General features: G+C 38.9%; 1 long non-coding RNA gene across 1 annotated transcript; it reads left to right on the top strand.

Annotated features, from left to right (window-relative positions):
* The first annotated feature begins 117 nt into the window (after nucleotides 1-117).
* LOC135159743 (uncharacterized) lies at nucleotides 118-8652 on the top strand. Its single transcript, XR_010298444.1, has 4 exons — nucleotides 118-345; nucleotides 803-928; nucleotides 2294-2354; nucleotides 8404-8652. It is a non-coding gene; the product is annotated as an uncharacterized LOC135159743 (long non-coding RNA).
* The last annotated feature ends 6311 nt before the right edge of the window (nucleotides 8653-14963 follow it).

Here is a 14963-nt window from a genome sequence, read left to right as displayed (position 1 = left end):
GTAAAGCGAAAAGCGAGCCAGGTGGTGTTATGGTGTGTTGGCGGGAGCAGTGGGGGCGCTTGAAGGAGGAGGAGGGGATGAAGAGGAGTCGAAGGAAGAGAATGGCGGTTGAGGTGAGGTGTGGGATAGAAGGAAAGCACAGACGTTAGCAGCAATGGAGGAACGAGAAGGTAACGAGTCCGATAAGAGAGATGAGAAGAGGGAGAAAGGAGAGGGTTGATACCTCCGGAAAACTGCCAGCATTGCCACGACTGTTGGAATATCCTTGATTCTCCAGTGATTCTCCATCTCCTTCTGCACTTCTGGCATCACACAGCAAAACCTGTGCGAGGCTTCTCATACCAGGTAATATCTTCACTAAATATATGGCTGTATTCCACTTCACATGTGGAATTGGTACGAGCGTGAGACAATGGGATTAAAACATGATGTATTCGGAATCGAAATTGGTAGCGGTGTTGAGAGGCGTTTCAGTTTACACATGTGGGTGGTGCGGTAATTTGTGTATGTACGTGATTGTCAATTTTCCTTGAGTGTATTTACGTAGGATGATTAATACGAAATGATAGCTGCAATCCTCGGGAGTTGATGCCGAGTTAAGGGAGAAAAAAAATAGAGTGCGCTTGTGTTCCTTTTTGCTTCTCTTTTGCGTCGTATATCTGCCTCTTAGAGCTAGTCTCCTGAGGGGTACAAAAGCGTTGTTTACTAGTAATGCAAATTTTCTCGGTGCGATTCTTATCCGATGAAATGTTACTCGTCAGAAAAAAAAAGTATTTTAGTTTTAATCATGTTTGTTTTCTAGGAGAGAGGGGCCGTGATGAGGGAAGTTTTTGTGGTGGCAGAGATTAGAGGAGTAATTTTGCCAGCGATTTGAGAGAAAAATGGGGGAAAAGGCCGCCATACTGGTGAATACGCCAAGCCTTGATCGGTAAGTAACATTGACGATTCTTGGTGGTAGATATAGAGAAGAAATATTGGCTTCATTACGCGGAGAAAAATTTTTGCTTTGATTTTTGAGTGTCATGAGTCATCCTCACTTTATGGCGATCTCGAAATTCAGTAAAAATTAATCTATGATGATTAATTTTTATTCCAGGTGAGAGGATTTTTTCTGATATCGACTAAATTTTATCGATAGAATTTCAATTCTAGTGGCACAGTAATTTCCATTTTTATCAGTAAAAAAATCGAGTACTGGCACTAGAAATGTTGTTGAGTAAACTCTAAATCATTTTTTATTTTTCTAAATCATCTTTTTTTACAGTACTCATCCTGTAATTTTCATGAAAAAATTCCCTCCCTGTAGAATACAATGTGATCCTCCCATATTAATTTTTATAAATTTTGGGAATAAAAATGCGTTGAAAATGACTTCTATAAAGCATTACAATAATTTTAATAGAAAATTTCTCTCCGTGTTCGTAGATACCATGTATACATGTTAATACAGAAACGTCACCCCAATGGATAAACAAAATGGCGTGTAAAGCTCATTTCATTTATATTTCCCATACTCGCTGTTATCTTCTTTTTCCCATTCATGATTTGAAAAAAAAATGAAAATTTACCACTACACGTTGACCACTATAATTAATTCATGTATATCTGCGTGAGAACATCAGAACATTTTACCTCAGCTGTCCGAGCTTGCCGATAACCGGATACAGCTACTATTATATTCACCAAATAATGATCCGAGTGCATTTCAGCTATCGCAAATTATTCACGCATTCGACAAAGCATGGCTATGGGTTTAGGGCGCATGCTCGACCGCATTGACTCGGAGATCTATGGTATCTATTATATTTCACCTAGCTGGGGTGCAACATTAAAAGCGATAACGTTTTAGTGAAAACAGAATTATGATCATGCATTATTTAACATTTATAAATATGAAAATGAATAATTTTACTGGATATAGGATGTTTTCCCATGTTGGTTTTCCAAACATATACTATGCCACTTCGAGGAAATAAAAGATAGCAGAAATGATTATTCCTTGTAATTGATTTTTGCATCAATTAAATCCACAGCTGAAAAAAGCGTTTGTTTATTTACGGGAAATATCCGACTTCGTAATTAAGAGCCCAGATGCTTACTCGTATAGGGGCAGGTACCAAGTATAAGACAATGAGTTGTATCATTTATTTGTAAACAAAAATTGTTTTCAAGGTTTAAGGGGATTAGGTTTAGAAACTCGTTGATCGGTTTTAAAAATTCCGATTCTCGTGTGTTTGAAATCACAAAAAATTAATTTAGAGATTATTTCTAAGAACTATTATTTTTCCAACAGCAATGGCGATCTCCCGAGGTCCTGATACTAAGGAGAGCAAGTTTCCCAGACATCGGTATGGGTAAGTAGAATAAAGCAATCTGAAAATTGCGATTCTGTACTAATTCTAGAATAAATTGTTCAACTCCAAGGATGCCTCAGGGTTTTAAACCATTTCATAAATTAAACAAAATTGATTCATCTAGTCTACAGCGATATAGAATATGGAGCGGTTTAGTTGCATCGTTTCCCATTAACAGATTAACTCTTAACAAATCGTGATAGTAATTAACAAGTCTAGTTAACAGTAACTCAATCCTTCTATCAGCGTCAGGTCTTGCAAGAGTACCTCCAGAGTTTTATTTTAAGAGGCATGGAGAATAGAAGAGGCATTAAGACGCTTTGGCTGTATACCCCCGGGGGACGAAACAAAAGAGAAACCTTATTATTCTCGTGCCTAGATTCAATTGTTGAACATTGAATTTTACCATTTTCAAACAGTTATTTAAGTGTTTACAGAAATATTCTTGGACTATCAATTTCATTTATCAAATCATTAATTTTTTTTCATCATCTACTCATATCTATTTAATGTCCATGACTCCTCCACACTATCAACTGAAAAAGGCCAAGGTCACAATTTCTTCCAAATTAAGACTAAAAATAAAAAAAAATCACAGTGATTAATCAATTACACATACGTATGAATTAAGCAAAAAGCAACAGTATACAGCAGATGCCAGAATCACATTTTAATGGACTCTTCAAAACTAAAAAGCTGCGGTAGTTGCTGACAGGGTGGGCGACTGCTACGTAATAGATAGGTTCTCGGATAATTGCTTCACTTAACGAGAAACACGTTCGACCTATGGCTCTGCACCCTTTTCCCCATCACTCTGTACAGCTTCCTCAATTCTATTTCATTTACCGCATCACGTGGGTCGGGGGAAAACTCATTTTGTCGAAAATTATGGCAAAAATGTTCAGTCAAACCTAGGAAAATGAGGTGGAAAAACATTAACAATCAACGTTCCCATGAATTCGCGTATTATCATGATGATGGTACCTACGTTTTCCAATTGTTTCGTTGTAGCCAAGCTTTACCTCCCTATCCATGATTATCTGCTGCCGGCATCTCCAACTGTGTACCCCTTCTCCACCACTTCTCACGTACACATGCACTGTCGACAATAATTTTCGCACGTACCCAAGGTGTGATTCTCCACAGTTGCTAACCACCTCATTCTATTCCTCCGCTGTTTCGTACAAAAGCATCATCGGCTTTTGTTGCACATAACGAGGTGGTCGAGTGTACAATTTAAATGGAGGCCGAGATCATCCAGAAACTCCCCCGCTCTTCTTCAAATTTTTTTTCTCTCTTCGTTATTACACTTGTATAAAGTAGATTGAGCTAAAATCACGTGAGTCAAGAGAGGAATTGTCCTCCAAGCGCTTCAACCAAAAAATATAATGTACAGTGGGCTTTTTCGACTTGTTCGTGGAGCAACAAATTCCTCATTTCTGAGTATGAATTATTTACAATGTTTGAAAATGTCCTGGTGTCCATTTTTTAATCAAAAACTCCTGTATTGGAAATTAGAACGGACTTTTTTGACGCAATTGAAAAACGTAAAAACTCTCCCACAATTGCCAAGACATTATGAAATTTATTTGAATCATAAAATCATCAAAGTTATACTAGAGTTAATGAAATCGTGCCAAAGCTCTTGCTTATATAAACATACTAGACTCGATAAGGGATGAACGCAAAGAAGGCGGAGATTGGGTAGAGTGTGCAGATAGAAGCCGATACAAGCGAGTCTAACGGCAGTTCAAAGGTGAAATTCCCCTCTGTCATCCCCTCGTCCTCTTTCACCCAACAACGCATCTAATTACTTCCTTCCTGCGGTCGCGACGAATTTACATGTTGTTGATTTAAGCACTTGGTATAGGCGAGTCTTGTTGGAGCATAGATTGGATGGTGCAGCAGCCGTTGTCCACTCTATGCAAACGGGAAAGCCCGCAAAGTCCTTCCTCTTGTCCACTCCGGAATTGTTGATTGTAATTTTATCCAATACAGGTGTAAATTCACGGAGACAGACATAAGCTAAGGCTGATCCAGTGAAGGACCATGTGGCGTTTTATTTAATAACAGAACTGGAGACTTTCCCCTGGGCATGCGGACGAATATTCAGAAAAAATGAGGGGACTCATATTCGCTTACCGATGACAAAAGTGAATAGGAAAGTTTCAGTTGCTGTATCGACACTTTTCACAAAAAAATTAGATAAGGATTGCGGAATGCTCCGAAAACATGTCGTAAAAGTTTCGGAAAATTTTCATTAACCACATTTCGCTCGAAAAGATTCCTCATTTTCATTGAATATTTCGTTACATGTGAGTTGTGGAGTATCCGGGAGAAGTAGAAACAAATGGAGACGCGTGAAAACGTGGACAAGGGTGTAATCAACATAAAATGTTTCTTTAGGAGCGAACAATCCTCTTTGTGTCACGTTGGCAGGGCTTTTGCATGCATTTTTATACCATCACTCTGTTGGAGTCCATCGTACTACTTTTGTATGACAGCGGAAAACAAATGTAGAATGAATGTATTTTCCTGAATTTTCGAATGATGCGCATCGTTGATATCATTGATTTATTTACTTGAAAACCGTCCGGAATGGACGTTTTTGTCGATCTTTTTATTCATTAAGGATTATAAATATTACGTAATTAGAGCCCCTCATCGAAAACTTGAGTTCTCTCAGCCTCGAAAAAATGAGAGTAGCTTTGTACCTTACTAGGAAATAAATAATTAGCGTAATGAGCGGATAACTTCTAGATCTTATTCTTGATCATCACTCACTCGTTTATTCATCTTAAAAAGAGGTAGTGTCGGTTCTACTTGTTTTTACATTCAAAAGAAAACGTGAGAAATGGTTTTTCGACCATCACGTTATAAGCTTCATGAAATGAGATATATCAATAGTGAAATTCCTTCATTTGAAAAGGCTGAAATTATTGTTTTTCAGTAATATAATAATTCAATACCAAAACAAAAAATATACTCCTTTATATCCTATACATGTTATACTTTCAGAGTATATATTTAAAATTTTTTCAAAGGGGAAACTGTGATAAACTTGAAAGACTCTCAAGTCTAGCATATGCTTACCGAAATCCACTGCTACTCATTACCTTCAGATGCTATCCTGTCCTGTTACCCCTTAACCACGTCTCCCTATCCTCAATCGCCCATCGTTGAGAAACCCTCTCTCAACTCCCACAGAATCCCACCGCCATGAATAATTCACCCCCTCAATCGATATACCCACCGCTAATAAATACATTAAAAAAACTGAAATGAAAAAGCCCCACTTTTGCCAGGATCAACCAAAAGATCCTCTCACGTGTCCAGTCCTCGAGATTTATATCCCTATAAATGTGATATCCAGCGCACCACCGATATAACTACCGACAGTAGCCAAACCAGTGGAGGGGGGAGGGGGATGAAGTGAAGGGCGAAGCCAATACAGGGGGATGAGAGCAGTTGGGGTGTACCTACCCACCATCAAGCCCATGCTACACGACGTGCGATCAAATCGAGCGAGGGTAACACGCTCATGACGTTCGCGAAATTCTCGTCTCGCAATCGATACACGAGAACCCGTCGGTGGGATTTATACGAACGACGAGTAGACTACGGGAGCCATCGGGATTCAATCGGACATTGTGTGCAACGTGTGCAACGCCACGGTTCAACGATATACGCGAATGCTCATCGACTCGATACGCGGCAATCCTCGGGTACGACCGAATAATCGAAATTCACAAGTTTCGGACTGTTTCCACGATATAGGATATCTCGATGGATCCTTCTCCCCATATTCACCTCCGTAGGTAGTCATTCAAACATCATTTTCTCTCACTCCCTCACATCGGCTAGGGTATAAACTACCAGAACTAAATGGCAGTGTGTTCGACATCCGAATTGAAATTCACTCCTTCACGGAAAATTCAGTAGAAAAAAAAAATCCACTCGGTGCAAGATTCAAAATTGCATTGGATTCGGAGAAAAGGTCTCTATTCGAGATCGATCCATACTCAATTCGTGCGGGTTATGTATTCTCCCTTTGGCTAGTAGTCCGTCTCGCTGATCCCATCAGACAGTTTTCGTTTTACTTTCACGACGGATTAGTTCTGATTGAGAGTAATTACTGATGGGATTAACACTTTTACGGGTAACGGGAGGTATGAACTGCACAATTACAGATTTTACAAGTGATGAAAATTTTAATATGAATCGATTGCGCCCCGAGAAGGAGAAAGATTTTCGGTTAAAATTCTTCTACCACTCTGTGATAGGGTATCATGAGTAATCGTTCCGGAATTTTTATCTGAAAATTTGGGGAGAGCTGATGACAATATGATGATCAAATTCTAAAAAAGTTAAGTTGGACTATTTTTCCATACTCACCTCTCAATTTGTCTAAGGATTTGTCGGAGGCCATTAAGGCTGACCATCTCTCGTATTTCACTGCGATATTCATCTTGCTCCTGTCTCCTGACGGACCCTCATTATCATTTGACCTTTATCATCGTTTTTATCATTCCTCACTTTTCCTGAACACAGATAATCGTTTTGACCCTCGGCAACGGTGTGGCCGTTTCTTCTAGTTAGTAGTGTAATATGGAGAGGAGCTGAGGGGATGATTTTATTTATCATAACCTCACTCTCGTATCTCTATATTCTCGGTGTATTCTCAAAGATATCTTTAAATATTGAATCTAAACATAAGTTCTAATTACAGGCTCTTCTTTATTGTCCATCCACTGAATTAATTTAAAAAATACAATATTTGCTAATTACCTGAATAAACGTAACGAGTACACTAACTCCACCTCAAAGATAAATTCACCTGTCATCATTAATCTCAAACCGTTTCTCACTGGCATCCAAATTAGATCCTAACAATATCCCAGAAAAATGGATAATGGTCAGAATCCTTTTGTGCAACCTTGATACATTGAGCTAGACGTACCTACTCACCAATGTCGAGTGGAACTTCTCGCAAGTCGACAGAGTTCTTTCCGACAAGTGCCATATTTTTCATCCCGTCGGGTGTCCACGTTCCACGCACGTGTGATGAAGTACATTGTTTCCGGTACATTTACTCCAAACCTGTATCTATATCCGTATGGGCTCCCACCGGCTGTGCCCCAACCCCTCTCACTCAACCCTCGCCATCCACCAGATTCACCGTTGATTAAATACTCCAGATTAAAAGTGATAACTGATGAGCACTACTGGACAATTATTCGGGGTATTTTTTTAATCGCCGAGGACTCCACTGAGAGGATAAAAATATGACGAGTATAACATTTTTCTTCCGAAAATTTTTGCTCATTTTCACATTCTTTACCTCCAGCATCACAGACATCCCTCATTCCCACCATTCAGAGCCTCGTTGATGCTCTCTTACATTTTTTTACCCCCTTTTCTTTTCTTTCCATTTTTCCCCGTGCACTCTCGCCCCCTTTTTTCGCTGTTTTCTCTCATCGTCCCCTCCCTCCCTCACCACCCTCTCACTTCTTTAGTCCCGTCGACGGTTTCCTTTCATCCTCTCTGTATTAGTATAGAAAGCGCAGCGAGAGGTGCGCCATCCACGTGGCCGTTTCATTACTCATCTCCTCCGTACGCGCGTCATCATTGCGTCCATACAGAGGCTGATGTACAACAGATTTTTTTTTTTTTATATCCAATCTCTCTTTCGCACCTGTCTCAGACATGTCATCCATATTTTACATCCCTCTGGTTCCTATAATGTTACCAACAATATCCATTTTCATGATAATGTGACAGAGATGATTCCATTTTTACTGTTTACATTGAATGCCTCGGAAAAACAGTGGATTGTGCACGTGACAGCGTTATATATCCAGTTCGTGACGGACTGATTTAACGAATATCTATATTCATCGGTCGTTACGTGATTACCGCCAACTCGTAACGGGGGAGGGGCTCGGGTTACATTATAATGGATGGAAATCCATTAAACTTAGTTTAATAAGACTACTGGGGTATTTTTGGATTATGAGCATTGGATCGTAAATCGTTTCCTTTGTTTCAGGATGAAGTTTAACGAGTCCAGCAATGGGTTATGAAAGATGGAAATTGATCTTGAGGTGAATATTTCGAAGGACTGTAGGAAGTCATGAAAGCAGATGAGTCTTTAACCATTCCATAGAATTGAAAATCAATGGCCACGTTACTGGACATTTTTAGACGGAACAGATCGGTAAGTAAACACGTTTGACATTTTTTTTTTTTAATTGACGATCAAAACCTTTGTGGAAAATGTTCTTATGGAGTTCCCGGTGCGGAAGTAAGGGCTATAAATATTCCTTAATAGTGATTGATACATTTCCAAAATTGGTATGGGCGGAGTAGTCTAAAAATAAAGCTATAAAATACTTGAGCCATGAAACAGAAAAAACTTAAAGTCATATTTCAATTAGGAGAATTATACTATATGCAATAGGATAATGCACACAGCTATTCAGCCCATTTGATGAAGAAAGCATTGATCTTTTTACAAGTTTTTCATCGTACATTAAAAGAAAAAATATGGGCGCTGTGAGGCAGTTATCAACGGCTATCGATGCTACCATAAATAGTTTTGGTATATAATGATGCTACATAGAGCCATTAGAATGAACCCAATACATACCACAAACGATGATAAGGAAAACAAAATTGTGTTCATGTACAGGGTGTCCGATGGGGTGGGGTGTAATTTAACAATCGTGTTAGGATTCTTGTTGTTATATGGCACAAATATTCCTGGCTTGAAAGGGTATAATTTTCTGTGCATCAGAACAAAATTTCTCCAACTTAATTAGGTAACAATAACTCATGACAAATTTTTTAGAGCACTAAGGTCAGTTTTACCCATTTCATTGTGTTCTCATTTTATCTGTAATAACATTATTCACTTAATAATCGTCACAGTCTCTAAATAAACCCTCGTTAACGCCAAAAAAACTCATCCATCAATTACCTCCTCACCCCATCAACTCAAGGATAAACCCTTACAACCTGCAACGCTGAAATTCATTAAACTTCCTTTAATAAGATTTTACCCGTTATTTTGAGTAGACCGCGATAATCTCCGCCATCGAGTTTTCCTTTTCCTTTTCCTTGAAAAATAAAAAACAATAAAAGAGCGAAACGGAAAAAGTTATGCGACGCAGTTTAAACGGATCCATGCGGTAATATCACGTGATTTTCCATTACTGTCGGAAACATTAGTGAGAAAAAGGACAAGGGCGAGTGCGAGCAGGGAATTTCACGTTCGGTGTATCCAACGACAAAAACAATGGCATTGCAAACTAGAGGCGAATGGCGGTTACGTTGAAGTCTCGGTTTTCCCGCGGTGCAAGCAAAACACACGCGACTGAACCTGACACATCTCCAACGCTGGAAGATGGAGGGTGGGATGATGGGGTATAGAGGGTGCTAGTGCTGAGGGGAGGTGAAGGGTTAAGTTTCGACGGAAAAGGTGGAGAGGGAAATCTAGACGCTTACTTAGCGGCACGGGCATGCACACGGGATGGGGCGGAGTACGGGTTGCCAGGTTCACTTTACCATCCTCCTACCCTCTCACCCTCCTCACTCCACCGTCATCCTCTTGCTACAACATGTATCGCGTTATAAGCCCTTAACCCGCCACACAGCGAACCTACGTGTACGACTCGTCGCAATGACAAAAGCAGACATCGCAGACATGAGCCGCATGTGACATTTACCCCCTTCTCATGCCTACGATGTTTTTAGTTTTTTGGCATTTATTTAGTCCAGAGGTTTTTGCACGGAGATAAATTTTTGATTAAATTATCCAAACGTTTTATAAAATCATGTTATATCGTGAGTGATCGACTTCTCATTACTTTCCTCTGTGCTAGAGCAACTTTATTACTAATATTTTGGCTCAATTTGGACTGCAAACCCTATTCAACGCATTTCTAAGTCAAACAAATGAATTCATATACTTATAAATTCCATTCTGAAGAATATTCATGAGGAAAAATCCCCAGCTTTACGATGGCGAAAAAAAAACAGGTCATAAATCTTACACAAGCATATCAGACTCCTTTTTAATTCCCCACAATAAAGTAGTAAAAATTCGGACATTTAAATAGTCCCTTTCCGCCCCCATTTGAAAGGAGCGTGACTGAGCAACTTGGTAACACCTATTTTCCCGAATCCTCTAACTCCCCAGTTATTGTTACCCCCAGAAGATGAACTTTTAATAACGAATTTTAATTCAATTCCCTCCACCTCTCACAATAACTTGTCAAAAGGAAAATGCGGTATTCTATGCTGACTAAATTGTCCCTGATCGTGGTGAATTGATATCATCCATGAGTGACATTTCGTCGCTTACACGCGACCCTTTCCATAATACACATGTAGGTATAATATCCACCCCTAGCTTCCCTTTCCCCTTCACCGTCGCTCACCCTTTTCGACTTTGACACGCAAGGCTGCCCGCGCGCCATCACAGGACTCATTCCACACCCGTTTATATACTTTTCCCTCTGCTTCCTGCTTCCATTTATTTTCCTTTTCTTTTTCTATCCCAAGAGTTTACTTCATCCGACAAGTCTGTAGTCATAGGAGTGCAATTTTATTCTCCATGTGTGCTCTCTAATACGCACTACAACCCTGACGTTGTATGAGAGAAGGGGAGGATGTGAAAGGAATGGAAAAAAATGAAATGCTTGAATTATATGGTTTGTTAGTCAAGGGGAAAAAGATCTTAGAGAGGCGTAGAAAATTGCCCAATGTCTTTTCACCCATTTCACCAATAATTCATTTATTGTAGATGGAAATTAATGTTTCATTGTTATCTTTACTGTTAGTAAGATAACAAATGATAAAGAATGGCTTATGAAATCGTGATGTTTGGAATACGTGCGTGGCTCGAATTCTCATTAACTGAAACCAAGGTATAATATGTGTCTGGCCTGAAAAGAAGATGATGCTCAGTCGAGTTGCAAATAATTGTACTAACAATTCCACACAGTTTGTTACAATTTTGGTTCTATTATTTTTAAATGAAGATTAGTATATTGAATCCTCGTGATCCATCATTTTCATCTCTTATGAGACACCTCACACCCTCACATATGGTAAGGCATTGCTCTACGTCAAATAACATTTTCCTCTCGGCTTCGGTTCAGGTGTTAGGTCTGCTCATAGATACGATTTCTTTATTTTATTTCCCCTGGCGATAAGTATATTATTTCCTGTCAGTGGGACGTTTAGTCTAATCATAAAATTCCCTTCAATACGTGTCGTGGAAAAAAGAAATTTCCATATTTACACTGATTCAAACGTGGTGTGGATGAAGAGCAAAGAAATAGGGAAAGAACAGTAGCAAATTGGGAAATAAATGCTTACGAGGAGAAATGTCGAGACTTCAGGGCATTTCTGCCGACGCATGCCGCCATAATTCCCCTGATTTGTCTTACTTATGCGCTTTTCCATGCCGGTGAGAGCCACTAGGTGATTCCCATTCGCTCTCACAGAGAGGAAATGCTTGAAACCGCGTACAAACGGGGAAAAAAAAGGGAGGAACGACGCAAAATAAAAATGACAGGATTACATTGTTAGTTTTATTGTCTGTGGCAGGAGCAGAAACGAATGAAACTGGGCGGAAGTTTTTTGGGCAATAGCCTCATTCGTTTCGAGAGAGAGAAAAACTTTTAAAGTCCCCTCGACTAGTTCTGTGTGTAACTTTTCTCCCTCGAGACAATGATACCATGTGTTTCTTTAAAAAGTAACGTGTATCATATTTGAAAATCGATTATCGTGGAATAAAGTTTTCATTTCTTGCAACAGCCTGCATCCATTGCTTCATTATAATGGACGGTGGTTGAGAGGGATAGGACAAGAAAATGCCCAGTTTATTTCAATAATTCAATAATACATTTTTACGAGGCTATAAAGAAAAGTTCCGGGAAGTTTATTAATTTTTATGTCACCGATATAGAATGAGTTCAGCGGCGTCATCGTTCATTTAATATTTCTTTCATGGAACTTTGCACTGTCAAGGCGTTCAAGTTATTTGTTACTTTGGTGAACGAATAAGCTGAGATTTTCTCACTTGATTTTGACAAAAGAGCAGATGGGGTGGTCGAACAGTTTGCCTTACACTCTATTTCGTATCCCGTGGTGTCGTATTTCTGTCTCTATGGTGCTGTGTCTCACTCTAAACTGGAGTTGAGAGTTACGCAAACTTGGTCCAACTTCAATTTACTCTCACTATACTAACATTTCTCTTTGCCAACAGAAGGGCAACTGCGTCTTATAGTCTATAGGGGCGGTGATATGTACCATTGGTATGGACCATTCGTAAAAGTCTGTTTATAGAGATGACAATAATTCAGCAAAAATTGATGCAATTATATTCCGAAATTTTTAATTGACATATTATCAAGTGAAAGTCTAATGGCATTTGGTATATGACAACCCCGATCGTCAATAGTATATCGAGAATGTGTCTCTGGATAAATGAATTATTCTTCACTTGACATACCGTTAATCTGATAAATATTTGAGGCCAGTAAACGGACTAAAATCAAGAATTTCACATTCTGCGAGAGATATGCAATTCGGGCCAGTTATATTGTGTTATTATTGCTGTTGTTGAAATGCTAGAGCGTGTTTATTGGTCGGTGGAAAAGTGAATGAGAGAGGGAGATACAGAATGGAGGGTGAATGAGGGGGTTGGCCACTTGGCAATCGCAACTTTGCAACTAGCGTCCATTGTACCCACGTTGGCTGTGCAGGGCTCTTTATTACTTCGCGCCTCGTTCAACCCCAGGAAAATGTCGTTATGCTGTTGAGAGGAAATTGACATAAACTGTTGACCAAAGTATAAAGTGTTGGCAATTGAATCTTATATTTTTTGGTCAGATTCGTGTGCAAGCTCCTGATTCAACTTTATGGTGCAATTGACAGGGAAATTGAACAATTTATTGAGTTATCTACTTGCACGAATTTATTACGTTATTTATATTTTACTTACACAATGCATTAGTATTAATAAAATGTAGTAAACTGGAGAGCAAACTTCTGACGGAAATAAAGTCCCCATTTTTTTCGCGACCTCAAATATAGTTCAATGGACCAATGGTTTGCATACAGTGGAAGTCTCAGAAACTGAAAAATACAAAATCTCTGTCGTCCGTTTAGTATGATGGAACGTGCGTAGTTATATTTTCATCGAATGCTCCAAATATACTTCCGCAATATGAGGTGGTTGTCTGTTACAGTGAAGGACGATTGCATTCTGTACAGGACGATCGAGGGTTCTACCATAACCCACCCATATACGCTTTTTGAATGTCGAACACGTATTGAAGTTTCCTGAGTCGAGACACCTGAGGTACCAGAAAAGACGTGTCCTGGGTTTTAGTATAACCTTCGATGCTCAGAATATATATCTCACTTTTTCCTCATGATCGTTTTGTTTTTGATCGCTTCACATCTTTATTTATCGTTATTTTACATGCTATAGTCTGTAAATCGAGAATATACTGATGCGCATTCGATACATATCTCATCTGATTTATCAAGGCTAACGGCCGGCCAGGAGTGTTAGGTTTATAAAATATTTAGATTCAGAGGTTTTCAAATGAAGAGTAAAAGAGGGCTTGCTGGTTCAACGACTTGATATATCTTTCATAGATTAGATCTACTATTTCTTCCAGTTTCAGAATAAAATATTCAGTTACTACCCAACATTAGATAAAAAAAAATACTACAAAAAATATTCTTATTTATTCATTTGTTTGCTCATTCACCCAGTTCTGTAAAGCCCAGAATTTTATCTTTCTCGAAGACTCATTTAGTCTTTTTAATGTAATAATCTTTCAGTTCTTTAGAATAATACTTGAAATTGAATTCAGAATTGCAGCAGCCAAAATTTAAGTGACATGGTGACTGAAATTTCAATAATTTTGTAAAGTAATTTAATATCTGATTCATTCCGAAATCTAATTTTCATCAGTCACGGTTTTATTCGTAATGAGAGTAATTATATCTGATTATCAATGATAACGAAATCAATTAATGCTAGTCGTTAGTAACGAATGAGAATAATGATATTAACAACAGTTGATAATGAACCAATTGTTGCTCTAGCTAAAGCTAAAGTTCATTTCCAAATCCGCACCGTTTTGAAGAAGACAACAAAAGTAAAAAAATAATACAAAAAATACAAATTAAAAAATTGAAAAATATGAATAATCGGTGTGAATTTAATTGCGAAATATTTTTATGCATCTGAAAAAACTGATTATTTACTTCTCCATGACAGGTAATGATTATTTCGTGAATTCCAATGTCTACTTTTTCTGATGTAGGTAGCAGCCGGGGCCGTCTACGTTACCATCCATCGCCAGAAGAACCGTGAACCTGCTCCACTGGCAACTTCAACATATCTCACCCTTCGTCTAACGTTCATCGGCTGTTCACCCCGCCCCCAGACTCATCCAGGGTGGGGAGAGACGTGCGCCAGTGATGAGGCGACCGCGTGCACGTTTTTTCAAGAGTGGGGGATACTCCGGCTACCACAATACAGAGAATCTCTCACCCTGTCTGGATTCATTGAGGTTTTAT

The sequence above is a fragment of the Diachasmimorpha longicaudata genome, chromosome 2, assembly GCF_034640455.1.
Source record: "Diachasmimorpha longicaudata isolate KC_UGA_2023 chromosome 2, iyDiaLong2, whole genome shotgun sequence".
Classification (NCBI taxonomy): Eukaryota; Metazoa; Arthropoda; class Insecta; order Hymenoptera; family Braconidae; genus Diachasmimorpha; species Diachasmimorpha longicaudata.
Note: the sequence above shows the minus strand (reverse complement) of the source record. Positions and strands in the feature narration are given on the sequence as shown.